This window comes from Euprymna scolopes, chromosome 5 (assembly GCF_053919585.1).
Source record: "Euprymna scolopes isolate OS-2025 chromosome 5, ASM5391958v1, whole genome shotgun sequence".
Taxonomy (NCBI): Eukaryota; Metazoa; Mollusca; class Cephalopoda; order Sepiida; family Sepiolidae; genus Euprymna; species Euprymna scolopes.
Window position 1 is genome coordinate 79,183,108 of NC_136486.1, and position 16,654 is coordinate 79,199,761.

The 16,654-nt window shown below is 40.5% G+C and overlaps 1 protein-coding gene across 3 annotated transcripts in view; it reads right to left on the bottom strand.

Moving 5' to 3' along the window:
* Positions 1 to 16,654, bottom strand: part of LOC145276871 (SPRY domain-containing protein 3-like) — a 333,878-nt gene that overhangs the window by 260,483 nt on the left and 56,741 nt on the right. The gene's annotated exons all lie outside the window — the stretch shown is intronic.

Genomic DNA, 16,654 nt, shown 5'->3' on the forward strand with positions numbered 1-16,654 from the left:
TGTTCTGCAGGAAGAGAAAATAAATTTTCTTATGGGAAATCTCTGATGTGATCTCTAATGGCATCCCAGTCAGTCTCCTCATAGTTCCTTATTGTTTGGAGCAATGGTACTTCAACTTGGGGTCAACAGTGATGTCTATCATTATCACAGCATGATCAGCATTCCCAAATGGGCAATGTTACAGAATTATCTGGAATGTTGACAGAAATAGACCCAGACGTGAGGCTTGTTAGTCCTGATGATCTGGGAGACAGGTCGAGAATTTTACTGTCTGTGTCAAGTAATGGCATATAGCAAAGTTATGGATGACGCTACCAGCTGTGTCAGTGTAGTTAGAGAAGCCAAGTCAATTTCTTTGGTGGGCATTAAAGTCACCAAATACATGTATTTGTGTCAAGAGAGAGTGCTACAACTATGCTGTCAGAGACATGATTGATTATAGTACAGTCATGGGTTGATGAAGAACGATAAAGAAAATATAGGTAGCTAACGCTATGTCGTAAAGTTTTTTTAAAGCACATAAAAGACTGGTCACCTGATTCTAGTTTAGATTCCCTAGACATGAGGAGGGTGTTACGAATACAGTCTCCAAGTCCGTGCATGTGTCTGTCAGAGTCCTTATGACAAATGGAAGATAACCAGACATGTTTGAAGTAGTTAGATGGGATGGAGGAGTGCAAGTTAGTTTCTCTTAGTGCTAAGATATCCGGGGAGTTTGCTAGGAGAAATGATTCTACATCATCTAAGTTAGCTCTAAATCCCCGGATATTTGTAAATGGAAGCCTCAAGGGAAGAGGAGAATTCTTTGTGTGTCTGGTTTGAACGTTTTTTTGGAATTGAGCTGTCATTTCATTTTATAGTTTCAGATCTAGAGCGAGGTGCCAGGCAAAACGGATGTGCATAGCCACCACCATGCAACACAAATAGACCATCATGCGGCTCCTCATCTACAGGAATGTGGCTTAGGGAATGCTCACTGTGCGCGACATTGCACTACAAACATCCTGATATTATACAACTGATGATAGAGCAGCCGCTTTAAGCGCTACCAAAGAGTTAAGGCTCTTGTACTGTCAGTCAGAAACAGCAACCAGCAACTCTCAAACTGGTACCCTCAAACCTGTCCGACAGTAGTCCAATCATGTTAGCATATATGGTAAACAAGCATGGTAAACTACTGTCCATGATGTATTTATACGTGCTCTTCAGTCCTCAGTAATATGTGCTAGACTACTTGAAACTGATACGCTAACTCTCATAGAGGCTACTCAATGTGCTAGGACTTTAGAACAAGCTCACTTTCGTGCTGAATCATACGCTTCCCCGATTGGAGCCGCCGTTGCTACTACCGCCGTTGCTACTATTAGAACTAACAATGTGTCTAGTTATCCTGCCGTTATTACTGAAATTGCTGATTCTACTGGTTCTCATATGAAGTGTGACTCTGTACAATTTTCTGCTGCCCTTCCTGCTCATGGCAAATGTTACAACTGTGGAGGGAGATGTCACTTTAAGGATGATCGCTGTCATTGTCCTGCCCGCGATAAGGTATGTTGAAACTGGTAAACTCTGTCATTTCTCCAAAGTTTGCCGTTCTACTATGCCGACACCTTCACGTTCTACTTCTGCTATCATGGCAGCCCATGCTGAAGGTGGTGATAGGTGCCCTCCCATTACTAAAATTGTTGAATTAAAAGGAAAAAAATTAACTGCTCTCATAGACACCGGCAGTTCTGATAACTTTATCAGTGCTCGTGTTGTTAAAACAATGAAGCTGTCTACTTCAAAACGTAATTCTGTAATTTCTATGGCATCATCCGTCGTTTCCCTCAAACTATTGGAATATTGCATGGAGAACATTTCCTTCAATGGTTGCGAGTATAAAGAAATTGACTTTACGTGCTTCCTGATTCCTGTATGGATATTATTCTCGGAGTGCCTTTTTTAAAACTACATCAGGGTATCACTATTTCTTTTGGTGGACCTCAGGATATTCTAAAAATCTGCGCCCTAACCAAGATCAGCTGTGCTCCTGTGAAATTGCTTCGAAATTTAACCCCTGACTGCAAACCTATTGCTATTAAATCCCGAAATTACTATGCGGAGGATGCTCGATTCATTGAAAAGGAAATTCTAGAACTGCTTGAGGATGATGTAATTGAAACAAGTTATTCACCATGGCATGCTCAAATTGTTGTGACTTCATTGCCTAATAAAAAGAAACGATTAGTAGTTGATTTTTTCCAAACTATTAACCGTTTCACCTTACTTGATGCATACCCTTTGCCTCGGATTGAGGATCTCGTGGACCAAATAGCCCAATATCGTATATTTAGTACAATTGACTTATCCAAAGCATACTACCAGATCAAAATTTGTCCCGAAGATCAGCCCTACATGACTTTTCAAGCTGGAAATCGTTTGTACCAATTCAAATGAATACCCATGGGTGTCACTAATGGGGTTTCTGCTTTTCAACAGTTTATGAAATCTATCATTTATGACAGCAAATTATCTGAAGCTTTTTCATATATAGATGATATTACTATTTGCGGTAAAACTCAGGAGGAACATGATGTTGATTTGGAATGTTTTTTAAAGGCTGCCTCGACATATAACCACGAAATAAATGGAGAAAAATCAAAGTTTTCACTTCATTCCATCAATTAGCTTGGGTACCAAATTTGTAACGGGACTATGCAACCAGATCCTGAGTATTTGAAACTTCTTTTACAAATGCCTCCTCCTTCCAATTTAGATTCGTTAAAGAAGTGCCTTGGAATGTTTTCGTACTATGCTAAATAGATACCTAAGTATTCATACAAAATTCGTCTACTGGTCGAAAATAAACAATTTTTCATGCCTCCTGTAGTTATCATTTCCTTTGAGAAACTTAAAAAGGACGTTGCCAAATCGTCTGTAAAAGTTATTAATGATGAAGTACCATTTACTATTGAAACCGATGCCTCAGAAAAAGCTATCGGAGGCACTCTCCTACAGGCTGAGAGGCCTGTAGCGTTCTTTTCTCGATCACTAAACCCATCTGAAATATGACTTCACATAGTCGAGAAAGAAACTTATGCCATAGTCGAGTGTGTCATAAAATGGAAGGATCTCCTTGCTGGGAAGCACTTTACTATTGTAACAGACCAGCAAGCTGTATCTTTTATGTTTAAACCAGCTAACCAAGGAAAAATTAAAAATGATAAAATTATACGGTGGAAAATGGAGCTTCTCCCATTGTCATACGACATAAAACACCGTCCCGGATGTGAAAACATTGTTGCCGATGCATTATCGAGAGTATGTGGTGCTGCTGCTTCTTCCTGTGAGAACTAAAGTTACTACACAATTCATTAATACATCCTGGAGTACAGCGCTTTTGGCATTTTGTAAGGTCATGAAATATGCCATATTCAATTGATGAAGTCCAGCGTGTAACATCTGAATGTACGACTTGTGCCAAAATAAAACCTCAATTCTTCGATTCTAGGTCCTGGATATGATCTTAAACTATATCCAGTGGTGAGGCCCCAGTTTGTGGGCTTTGGGGAGTGTGGAGCCACCCTTTAATTACCATTGCTCCCAGGTCCACTCTGACCCGGAGTGGTAGTACCTGTTAGGGTCCAAACTATGAGTTAAATAGAAACTGATTTGAAAACAACAAATATATTCTATTAAAAAATTTTTCTTCAAAATCTTTGGATTTGGCATTAAATAACTCGAAAAGGGTTGATAAAAACAAAAAGAACCAACCAATCTTCGATTCTACTAATAATACACTGATCCGTTCTACTGCTCTCTTTCAGCGCCTCTCCATAGACTACAAAAGATCTGTCCCGGTATCTTTGACGGGATATCGTTACATATTTATAATATAGGTCTTATATTTTAACATTAAACTTAGTCATAGAATGATAAATTGTGATTCCCAAAATGAGGGAAGCAGTATAAGTAAATAAAAGCAAGAAAACAGGGTTGGTGAATAAGTAATAACTTAATTGCTTCCTGCGGAGAAAGAAGTGGCTTACCGTTAAAGCGACTGCACGTTTGTGCATGCAAAGCACAAATTGAGAATCAAGATGGCGCCCGCATGCGTTTATGTGAAGTCTCGGGAATCTCGGAGAATCTCGTACCCTGATTCCATAAATAACAAGGAAAGGAAAGCGGGAGGACAGATGATTTTTAGTCACTAAAGCGAACGGACGTGCGTAAAAGAAGAGGTAGAAGAAAAGAGTGTGGTGAACGAAACAAACAACGACTCGGTTGAAAGTAGAGTTGTAACGAACACAAGCTATTTCGGCATGACGTCAGGATTTGACCCCAAGCTAATTCCCCTGTTTGATGGCAGTAGCACTGATCACTCAGTGCAGGAATGGGTGGAAAAAGCAGAATTAATATGTCAGCTCTGTGGGGTGAAGCGTATGGAATGCGTGGTCCCAATGCGCTTCACTGGGGGAGCACATGCAGTATACCAGCAGTTGGCTGATGAGAAGAAAACAGATTTTGCCTGCATCAAGCGTGCCTTTTTTACAGCATTTGTGTTAGATCCAGTTACTGCATGGAAGGAATTCATGGCCCGAAAATTACATCCCGGGGAAACGGTGGCCGAGTTAAAAAAGCTATCGGTCCTTTTTGGAGGGATGTCAGACAAAGGCTTGGTATACGCCTTTGTTGCAGGATTACCTAAGAGTGTGGAAGATCTGCTCCGTGCCTCATCCCAAGTGGACGAGATGGACATATCGGAAGTATTGGCGCGGGCACGAGCAATACTAAAGAAAAGCCCTAACACTATAGACCAAGCGGCAGCTGTACAACCATCACAGGTTGGATTGCAGGATCTGGGGCAGCTAGAACCTGCTATAAGTGTGGAGGACCCAACCATTTGGCCCGTGATTGTCTTTCATCACGTCAATCAACTCGGAAACTTGACGGGCTGCAGTGCTACAAGTGCAAAAAATGCGGACACCTGGCCCGCACCTGTCCGGGAAACGGGCAAGGGGAAGAAGCTACAGTGCCAGTCTTCTCCCCAGATCATCATTGAGCAGGGCGCTACCCACTGTAAGCATACACATTAATGGAAGCGAGCACCTCGCGCTTGTGAACAGTGAGTGCACCCAGACTCTCGTAAGCAAGATATGCTGTGCCACTTGGAAATCAGAGAGAATTCCGGTACTAACTGTAGGCGGAGGTTCACTAGCCTCTTGTGGGGTGAGCATTATCCACGCAAGCATCAACGACGGGCCTGCAGTAGCTGTGCGAGCCCTGGTTGTGGAGGGAGAGCTTCTCGGGTACGACCTACTCCTGGGCATGGACTTGATTACACAACTGGATGGAATTACTGTGGACAGAACCGGCAAGGTACAGTTCTCCCGATGTGAGGAACATGTTTGTGCTGCCATAACTCTCGACGAGCCTGACTTTCATGCAGAGTATGATAGAAACACCAATGCATGGACGGCGTCTTGGAAGTGGTCAAACGATCAGCCACCAATATCCTTGCGGAACCGGTTATCGGAATATCCCCCACCCATGTGGCTAAGGGAACAGTATGAAGAAGAACTGCAAACGTGGATCAACAATGGCTGGCTTCTTCCATACCCAGAGGATGAGCTTGGCCCCCCGCAAGGGCTGATTCCCTTGATAGCCGTCGTACAAGAGACCAAACAAAAGGTCCGCCCCGTCCTAGACTACCGTGAGCTCAATGAGCATGTTGACCCATATATGGCAAGGGCTGATGTGTGTGCACTCAAATTAAGGGAGTGGTGACAGCAGGGATCGAACGTGACAACTCTGGACCTACGCAGGGTCTATCTGCAAATACGCATTGAGAAAAAATTGTGGCCATTTCAGACTGTGGAAATTGGAGGAACCTGATATTGTCTAACCAGGCTAGGGTTCGGTCTAAATGTGGCACCAGGCATTATGACAGCAATCATGCATGCTTTCCAGCAGCAAGATGAGGCAGTGCAACAGGCAACATCCTCATACATTGATGATATATTCGTCAATGAGAGCCTCATGCCAGCACAATCGGTTAGAATGCACTTTGAGAGCTTTGGACTGACATGTAAGGAACCAGAGCGTCTGTGCGATGGAGCAAAAGTTCTCGGCCTGCACGTGCGCAATAGCAAAGAGGGACTTTGCTGGAGAAGAGGAAGTCGCGTCCCCAAGGTCCCATCAAACATCACTCGATGAACAGTGTTTTCGCTTTGTGGAAAGATGGTAGGCCATTTCCCTGTGTGCGGTTGGCTAAGGGTAGCCGTGGCGGCCATAAAAAGACATGCAACAGCCGTGTCGTCGGGATGGGACGATGCAGTACACGATGTCACCCTAAGGAGCATGCTGACAGAGACTGTGTCCAGGGTGACCAGTGATGACCCCGTTCAGGAAAATGGTGCGTCAGCGGGAATGAGTTCATGGTCTGGGTGGATGCTAGGTCACTGGCCCTTGGAGTTGCCCTGGAAGTTAATGATTCCATTATTGAAGATGTCTGTTGGCTTCGGCCAGAGAATGATTCGAGGCACATAAACCTGGCCGAACTTGATGCTACATTGAAGGGCGTTAACTTGGCGCCTCAATGGCAAGCCAAGGTTCTACATATCATGACTGACTCGGCATGCACTCATCGGTGGATAACCGATGCATTAAGTGGAAGAGCACGGCTGACCACACGAGCATCGAGTGAGATGTTAATTCGAAGACGGCTTGCCACCTTGGTCGACACCATCACAGAGTACGACCTGACTGTGGACGTAGTGTTGATCAGGTCTGCGCTCAACAGAGCAGATGCTCTGACAAGAGTCCCTCAACGATGGCTCCTGGCTGGTGCTCAGAGAGATTCTGATAATCTGCAAAACACATGTGCAGCAGTTGTGTGTAATGTGGATGCAGCGCGTATCATGGACATTCATCGACAATGTGGACATCCTGGCATCAAGCGAACACTGTACTTTGTCAAGATGATTGATCCAGAAGTAGAAAAAAAAGATATCCGAAGAGTGGTGGAAAGTTACAAGGCCTGCCAATCCATCGACCCATCTCCAGCACAATGGAAAAAAGGGGAGTTGGGAGTGAGTGGTAAGTGGCAGAGAGTGGGCATGGACATCACACACTACGGTGGCAATCACTTCCTTACCCTCATCGATTGTGGGCCTACACGTTTCACAGTCTGGAGACTCCTCGGTCGCCAGGACTCTTGCAACATTATTCGCCAGCTGTCATCCGTGTTCTGTGAAAGAGGTGAGCCCGATGAAGTGCTGACGGACAACGACCCAGCCTTTTGCAGCCATCAGATGAGGCAGTTCTTACAAGAATGGGGTGTGCGGCTGCGGCTTAGATGCGCTTATGTGCCTTCTGGCAATGGTATAGCTGAGAGAAGCCATCGCAGCATCAAAACAATTGCAGCCAGGAAGGAGTGCACCATCGCAGAAGCTGTGTACTGGTATAATCTCATGCCAAAGGATGGCGTCTCTCCAGGAACAGCGCCTGCAAACGCAATCTATCATTACTGTGTCCGAGAAAAAGGAATCCACCCCGATACAACTGTGGCCACTGAGATAGAACGGAATCGATATGCCAAAGGGGATGCTTTCTGGGTGAAGCCGCCAGGAAACCGATGTACTGACAAGTATAAACGGAGCACAGTGACCAGTGGTAAGTCAGCAGTGTGTCCAGGTTGATAGCGTACCCCGTCACGTTAGGGACCTATGGCCGGCGACATATGTACCACCTCCAGTGGACGATGAGAGTGACTCTGACTCTGAGACGAGTGGGCCATCGCTTTGGTTTGCACCATCCCTATCAAGCAGTGACTCTGATATCAGTAGCCTCCACGGAGATGAAGCCTTCCTCGACCATCAGGCGGTGTGAAGTGAATAGTATCAGTAAGTAAAGAATTGCCTTTTAGAAAGGTTTTATTAACTGTAAAATACACGTACGCTCTTGAAAGGATCGAGCGGGAAAATGAAACAGAGGGCGCTTTTATTATGAATGTCAATCCCAAGGGGGATAACTCTTAACAACAAATTAAATCATAACATTTTCCCCGTCCTAAAGTATTCAAGTAAGGGGTAATTAATTATAGACAAATTTTTTTTTTTTTTTTTTTACAATCACATAAGAATCATTTTATTTACAAATAACATATGAACCCAAACTGCAGTTTTTTCAGTATTTAGTCACAAAATCCTTATATTTACTAGGGAATTGTCGAACTCGGGACGACCTCCGCACAGATTGGCAGGAATGCTGATTTTCAGTATTATTTTTTAGTGAAATCTGATTTTCTTCAAGATCAGACGATTGATTTTTGTCTTCCTCATGACCAATGTTTTCATTAGTAGAAGGTTCAAATAAAGTCTCTGAAGTAGTAGGATTATTATTAGAGTTTTCTTCATTTGATGAGTTTGGAGCTAAGTCTCGAACGTTGACAGTGGTTTCAGTACCAGAAGGTAGTTGAACATAAGCGTAGTGGGGGTTGACATCTATTAGGGTGGCAGGCGTTACAGGAGGGTCATGTTTACTTGTTTTAGTGTGGTTTCTAATATATATTGGGCCTGGTTTAACCCAAGAAGGAATTGAAATTCCGGAAGCAGATTTACGACTATATTTAAAAAGTCTATCATGGAGAGTCATATTAGTGGCAGTACAAAGTAATGATCTAATTGAATGAAGTGCGTCCGGTAGTATGTCTTCCCAATAAGGTAGTTTCATTTGATTAGAATGTAATGTTGTTTGAATGGCCTTCCATAAGGTACCGTTGAGTTTTTCAATCTGTCCATTACCTTCAGGATGATACCTACTTGTTTTAGAAGTAGCAATTCCTTTTTTGTGTAAAAAATCCTTTATTTCTCTTGCTAAGAAATCAGAAGCACGGTCAGTATGTATCATGTCAGGCAAACCAAAAATTGAAAAGAGTTTGTTTAGACAGTGGATAATGGTTTTGCTTGTCATATCTCTGCAAGGAAAAGCGAAAGGAAAACGGGAATACTCATCAATTAGAGTAAGTAGATATTTGTTGCCATGTATAGAAGTAGGTAGAGGGCCTTTAAAATCAAGATTTAATCGTTGAAAAGGTAATATGGCTTGAATGAGAGTCCCTCCATTGGTATTGGCGAATTTGGGTTTCAGTAATTGACAGGATGAGCAAGAGTCAGTAATATTCTTAATTTGATCCAAAGTAAAAGGGAGGTTCCTCGTTCTTATAAAATGGCTTAATCTTGAAACACCAGGATGACATAATTGTTTATGTAAATCACGAAGATCTTGTAGATTGTAAGTAAGAGCAGAGATGCGAGAGGATGTGTCAGCAGCAATATTTTCAGGTCCAGGTCGATAAACTATAGTGAAATTGTATTGGGATAATTCTATACGCCAACGACATATTTTGTCATTCTTAATTTTAGATTTTCTTTTATTGTCGAATATGAAGCTGATGCTCTTCTGATCTGTGATGACTTTAAAGTGCCTGCCGAGTAGAAAATGTCGCCACTTACGGAGAGCTTCTACAATAGCGGCTGCCTCTTTTTCTACTGCATGGTGCTTAATTTCGTTAGTATTGAGAGTTCTTGAAAAAAATGCAATAGGACGACCTTCTTGATTTAGTGTTGCAGCAATGCAATAGTTACTAGCGTCCGTTTCTACTTCAAATTCTTTATTTGGATCTACCGTTATTAAAGTGGCGTCTTTTAGATCATTTTTCAATGTTTGAAAAGATTTTAATACAGATGGAGGTAGTGGAAATTCTTTGTTTTGATTTAGTAATAAAATTTTATCAGAAAATTTTTTAATGAATTTGCAGTAATAGGAAAACATTCCAACTATTCTTTTTTGAGATTTAAGATTCAGCGGAGGTGGCATTTCGAGTAATGGTTTTAGTCTTTGATAATCGGGAGCTATTTGATTATTTTCTATGGTGTAGCCGAGTAGAGTAATAGAACTAGAAGAAATTATGCTTTTATTTTCATTTAAAGTGATGTTATATTGTTTAGCAATTTTGTAGAATTTTTGAAGATTGTAATCGTGTTCTTCTTGATTTTTCCCACATATAGTTACGTTATCAACATACACAAAGGTATCGGTTAGATTTTCTTTTTCTATAATATAGTCTATGCTCCTCTGGAAAGCACTTACTCCATTGGTGATGCCAAAAGGAAGACGAGTAAATTGAAAAAGTTTGCCACTTACTTCAAACGCAGTGAATTTACGATCAGCATGATTTATAGGTATTTGGTGATAAGCAGATTTTAGGTCGAGAGTAGAGAAGATGTTATATTGAGCGATGTCGTCTACCATCTTATTGATATTAGGCATTGGGTAAGCGTCTAGTTCCGTGAATCTATTGATGGTATCGCTGTAGTCGACTACCATTCTTTTCTTATGATTCTCATTCGAAGTTACAAGAACCTGCGCTCGCCACGGAGATATCGAAGGTTCAATTATGCCTTCTTTCAACATTCTAGCAGTCTCTTCTTTTATGAATTTGTTGGCGGCAAAAGTGTAACGTCGGGATTTTGTCGCAATAGGAGTAGTATGAGGAGAAAGATTAGAAAAGAGAGGAGGGGGTGGAACGTTTATGGTAGGAAAAAAATTATTCGTGTTTATAGCTCCAATTATAAGTTTGTCTCTAGGACCGTCGAATTTAAGTGTTACTTTTTTATATTTTATTAAAATATCTTTTCCGATTATTAAATCAATGAAAAGGTTTTCAATGATTTCAATTGTTATTCCAGAATGGGTTTTATCTTTCAGTATTAAATCCACGACAGCTTCGCCAGTTATTTTAGCATGTTGATCGGAAGCAGCCAGAGCTATAGTTTTGTTTTTAGGTATTGTGAAGAGTTTAAGTTTTTTAGCAGTATTTTCATTAATGAATGTTTTTACACTGCCGGAGTCCACCATAGCGTTCACGAAGTGCCCGTTAATTTGGCATTGAGTGAATGTGACATCTTTGGAGTTAGTTCCTAGTCAGGATAGAGAAGGTGAGGGGTAGTCAGAGTCGTCATAAAGAACAGCAGTATGAGTGTTAGAAATAGAAGATTTACACACTTTAGCCCAATGACCATTTTTTTTGCATTTTTTACATTCGGCGTTTCGTGCAGGACATAAATATCGAGGATGACGTGATTTTCCACAGAAAAAACAAACCCCTTTTGGATGCATATTTTCTTTAGTCACAGCTATACGATTGTAGCCCGAAGGATTATTTGTAGCTGCTACAGTAAAGTTATTTGCGTAGCTTATCGAATGCTTTTCTGCTTGTTCAAGAGATCTGGCCGTGGCATATGTGTCTTGTAAAGTCAGGATGGGTTTTTCTAACAGTCGTTGTCGGATGGACGAAGAAGAAATTCCGCCGATGAAAGCTTCCCGAATGTATTGATTTTTGTTTTCTTCAGCAGAAACCGCTTCGAAGTTACATGTTTTGGCAAGCATTTCCAATTGTAGTATGAAGGCATCTATATTTTGTGTTGTTTGTTGCTTCGTCGTCATCAATCGATATCTATTATAAACAATATTTTCAGGTTTTAAATAAGCGGCGTCCAATGTTCTTAATGCACTATCGTAGTCGGTTTTATCGCTTATTAAATCGAAAACAGAGGCTGAAATACAATTGATCAAGGCAAAGAAATTATCTGAAGTGTTTTCGATTAATCCGTTATTATGTGAGCGGATATAATTCTGGAGGGTTAATTTCCAATGCCTATAGGATTTTTCGGAATTAGGGCATGTAGGTTCCACCTCGAATCTGTCGGGACGTAAGATTCGATCCATTATTTTTTTTTTTTTTTTTTTTTTTTTTTACAGTTAATAAAATTGAAGTGAATAGTATCAGTAAGTAAAGAATTGCCTTTTAGAAAGGTTTTATTAACTGTAAAATACACGTACGCTCTTGAAAGGATCGAGCGGGAAAATGAAACAGAGGGCGCTTTTATTATGAATGTCAATCCCAAGGGGGATAACTCTTAACAACAAATTAAATCATAACACGGTGGATGAGAGTGCACGCGAAGACGAGAGCAGCACTGTCCCCCTTCGCAGAAGCACCCGACGGCAGCGATCGCCACCCCCCCTGCCGTCTCTGTGATCATGAGATCAGGGGGGAGTGTGGAGAAAGAAGTGGCTTACCGTTAAAGCGACTGCGCATTTGTGCATGCAAAGCACAAATTGAGAATCAAGATGGCGCCCGCATGCGTTTATGTGGAAAAAAGTCTCTGGAAATCTCGGAGAATCTCGTACCCTGATTCCATAAATAACGAGGAAAGGAAAGCGGGAGGACAGACAATTTTTAGTCACTAAAGCGAACGGACGTGTGTAAAAGAAGAGGTAGAAGAAAAGAGTGTGGTGAACGAAACAAACAACGACTCGGTTGAAAGTAGAGTTGTAACGAACACACTTCCTAAGCAGTAGTTTGCACAATTTAACAGTTTTTGTATGGTTTTGTCTTTATTTTTGGAGATATATTTTGTACTGTACTGTAATTCTTCTACTTCACCAAGATATTTCAGTCTGTTACTGACAATCCTGTCTGGACAGCTGTTTTCGTTTTGGTTGTGACGTCACACAGGATCAATGAAAATTCTACCTTTGAATAGGATTACTGTGGATTACATTGGATAACAATCGGATTGTAATCTGATAATTATCCAGTTCCTAAATCTACTAGAATTTGGTAATTGGATTATTCCGGGATCGATCCGAAATTAAAATCTTATTCCCCCTCCAAAAAAACAGGCATAAATCAATAAGAATCAACCCATGGAACTATAACCCTTTACAGCTTTTCCTTCCTTTTTTTTTTTTTTTTTTTTTTTTTTACATAGGAGTCATTCTTATCAAGGCCTGGAGGCCACTCGAGGATAAGGGTTAATGAGTGAAGTGACAATATTGTAGTAATCGTTAGTAGTGGAAATTTAGTAAATTGGATTTGTTTACGTTGGACTTGAATATGAGATCAAATTGTAGTCAGCTGGAAAGCAGGCAAATGGAAGAGTTCCACAGGCATGCAGTTCTAAGAAAGAAGCTTTGTTCATGGAATCTACGTTTAGGTTTAGGCACAGATAAAGAGTGAGGAAATTATTGATAGTAATTTCAGCTAGTTTTGGTGAGGAGGGACCATAGTTTAGAGCCCAGATAAGTATTTGGCATGAAAATAGCGATAAAGCAGAGACAGGCTCGCAGTGTCTCTTCTGTGGGAAAGAAGTTGCAGGGAAGAGAAAAGGGTATCTCCCACTAGACTACAAAGTCTATTTTGAACTCTGTCAAGGCAGGATAAGCTGCTTCTAGCAGCTCCTGCCCCGATGTGGCAACAGTACTCCATCTTTGGATGTACCTGGCTCTTATATAGGTAGATAATTGCATCAGCAGTGATATATCTACCATTTTTTCAGCAACCTTAGCAATGGATTTGATATACGTGTTCCATCTCAGATCAGGAGTAAAGGTCAAACCCAAAAGCTTGTCAAAACATGGAGCCTCCTCAAGACGAGAGCCATTCATTTCAATTGATGCCAGATATTGGGGGTAGAGCGTTGATGATGTAAAGATAGAAGCTTGGTTTTAGATGCATTACAAGTAACCAGCTACTTCTTTCCGCCATTGCACCAGATCAGAGGAGAGAGAATCAGAGAGAACTTGGACATTTATGGCCTTTGATGTAGATAGTAGTGTCATCAGCATAAATGTCTATGAATGATCTTAGATGTGATTTGGAAGATCATTGATGTAGATCAGGAAGAGATTTGGGCCCAGGATGGGCTCTGAGGGATTCCGGAATTAATAATGTGAGCTTCTTATTTCTGCCCATCAACCATTTCTTATTTCTGCCCATCAACCGCTTCTTATTTCTGCCCATCAACCACTACTCTTGTGAACCTATCAGAGAGAAATGATTTAATAATTGAGAAAACTTTCCAGCTATACCGTAGCTGGAGATCTTGTGAAGTAGGCTTTTATGCCATACCTTATAAAAGGTCTTTGATATGTCAAGTGCAATTGTCCTAGAAAAGAAGGCTCTGTCGACAGATTTGCTAATCCTGAGTTATAAATGTAAGCACATCTGCTGTAGATCTAGCAGAATGGAAACCATATTGCATGTTACTAAAAAAGGTTATTTGTGGTTTACTATTTCTCCATTTAACATGGATTCCAGCAACTTACTCATGATGCACAGGAGAGACTTATTATTCTGTACTGAGAGGAAGATGCCCGATCACCTGAATTCTTAAATACAGGGCATACTGATGAGGTTTTCTGAGGTGTTGGGAAGCAATTCTCCATAAGATAACGCTTAAACAGCCTTGTAAGTAGGGGAACTTGTTCTGGTTGAAGCTTTTTCAGCACTATAATTAGAATGCCATCAGGGTCAATTGCTTTACTGGAATCAAGGTTTTTGATTAGCTTGGCAACATCACGCACAAATTCTAACCACATTTCCAAACTCCCATTCTTATCTGAATTGATTTTAACTGGCGAGTCTACTCCTCCTGTTATGCAAGAAAATATGATCATCAAAAAAGCTTTAAATCTACTTAAAATTTTAACCCTCCCTTAATCTGCCTTTAAAATTGATATTACTAAAAAAATTAAATTATTTTACCGTATTATTTTATCCATTTCTATATTTCATGCTATCTACACACTAGAAACTCTATTTTTCCAGATTTTTCTTGCATGTCATCTTGTTTGTAATATATTAGTAATAGTTAACAATATATGTAATATATTAGTAATAGTTAACAATATATGTAATATATTAGTAATAGTTAACAATATATGTAATATATTAGTAATAGTTAGCAATATATGTAATATATTAGTAATAGTTAGCAATATATTTATATATGCACAATAGAAAAATCTCTTTTCTAGCATTCATCAACTTTGGTAAATGAATTTGTATGTTTTAAATTATTGATACAGAAATCGAAAATTATACTGTTTCAATTAAATAAAAGAAGGAAGTATTAAAATCAAAGCACACATTTGGCTCTTAAGGCAGATACTCCCTCCCTTTTACTGCTCTCAAATAAATTTTCTCTGCTGTTTTTCCTCGAGTCAGGATTGTACTCTAATCAATCATGTTTTTGATAGCATAGATGCAGCACTCTCCTTGGATAGTAATGCCAAAATATATGCGTTTGATGACTAATGTCCACCATAAAAATTGGCTTGGTTTCTTAGGTTACACAGATGCAGCTGGATGCTCTACTTATAGCTTCTCTACAGCCCATTCCCTTAAACAGATAGTAATGTTTCCAACTCGCCTACCAGACCTATTCCTCACCACAGTACCTGAAGATTGTGTGACTAATGCCGACAATCCACTTGGAAATGCAGATCATCTAGTGGTATCATTTGACATCACATTTAAATCCCAACCTCAAGGTGAGGAACCATTACTCAAAACAACAAGGTACTACACCAGGGCTGACTGGGAAACCATTAGAGAACACATCCGAGATGCTCCATGGACCGATATCTCCTCGCTCCCTGCTGAACATTGTGCCAATGAGAAAACTGAATGGTGCAAAGCGGCCATTAAAGCACATGTTCCCACATGGAAATATTATAGCAAGCCCCACTTACCTCCGTGGTTCACTACAGATTATGCAGCGGCCATTGCACAAAGACAACAGTTTGTACATCATAAGTCAAATACAAATAGGCAAAAATTCATAGATGCTAGAAATCATTGTAAGAGAGAAATAGTGACACCAAAAAAAAGGAAGCATGCTGAAATAATCAGGGAACGCATAGAATTGCAAAAGATAAAAACTTGTGATTTCTAAAAAATTTATAATAGTGTAGTAAATAAAGGGCAATCAGTAATTCATTCACTGAGCAACAACCAGAAGGTTGCATGCACGGCAATGGAGAAGGTGGAACTGCTTGCCTAGCAATTCGCCTCCAACTCCACCTTAGAGCCAACAAACAACTCCTTCCCAAATTTATCTATGCGGACTGAAGCCACATAAGATGATGTAGAAATCACCCCTTCTCATGTCCGCAATATCATAAAAAACACCTCAAAGGCCTGATCTCATCCCTGCTATACTAATTAAGAAATGTTCAGCTGAGCTATCCCCTATACTTTCCAAGCTCTACAATAAATTCCTTGCTGAATCTTGCTTCCCTAATAGCTGGAAGATGGCGTCTGTGGTACCAGTGTACTGAAATTCTGGTGAAAGAAGACACCCTCTCAATTATCGCCCCATTAGTTTCTTCCCCCTCTTCGCTAAAATCTTTGAAACTTTAATTAATCAAGCACTAGTTCACCACCTCGCAAAAGCAAATCTTCCCTCTGACAAACAGTATGGATTCAGACAATGTTGTTCTACTGCATATATTTTAACATTTATCTGTGAATGCATTTACCATGTATTGGATAAGGCGGGCAAAGCCATAGCTGTGGCTCTTGACATATCCAAGGCCTTTGATAAAGTCTGGTACAAAAAGCTGCTAATGAAAATTAAATCGTACGTTATAACTGGACGTATACTAAATATAATTAGATCAATCTTAGACAATAGAAGCATACAGGTTGTCATTGACAGATGTAAATCCAAGCAGCATATCATTAATGCGGGAGTTCCTCAGGGGTCGTTCCTTGAACCATTATTATTCCTGATATTTATAAACGACCTCCATGATAATA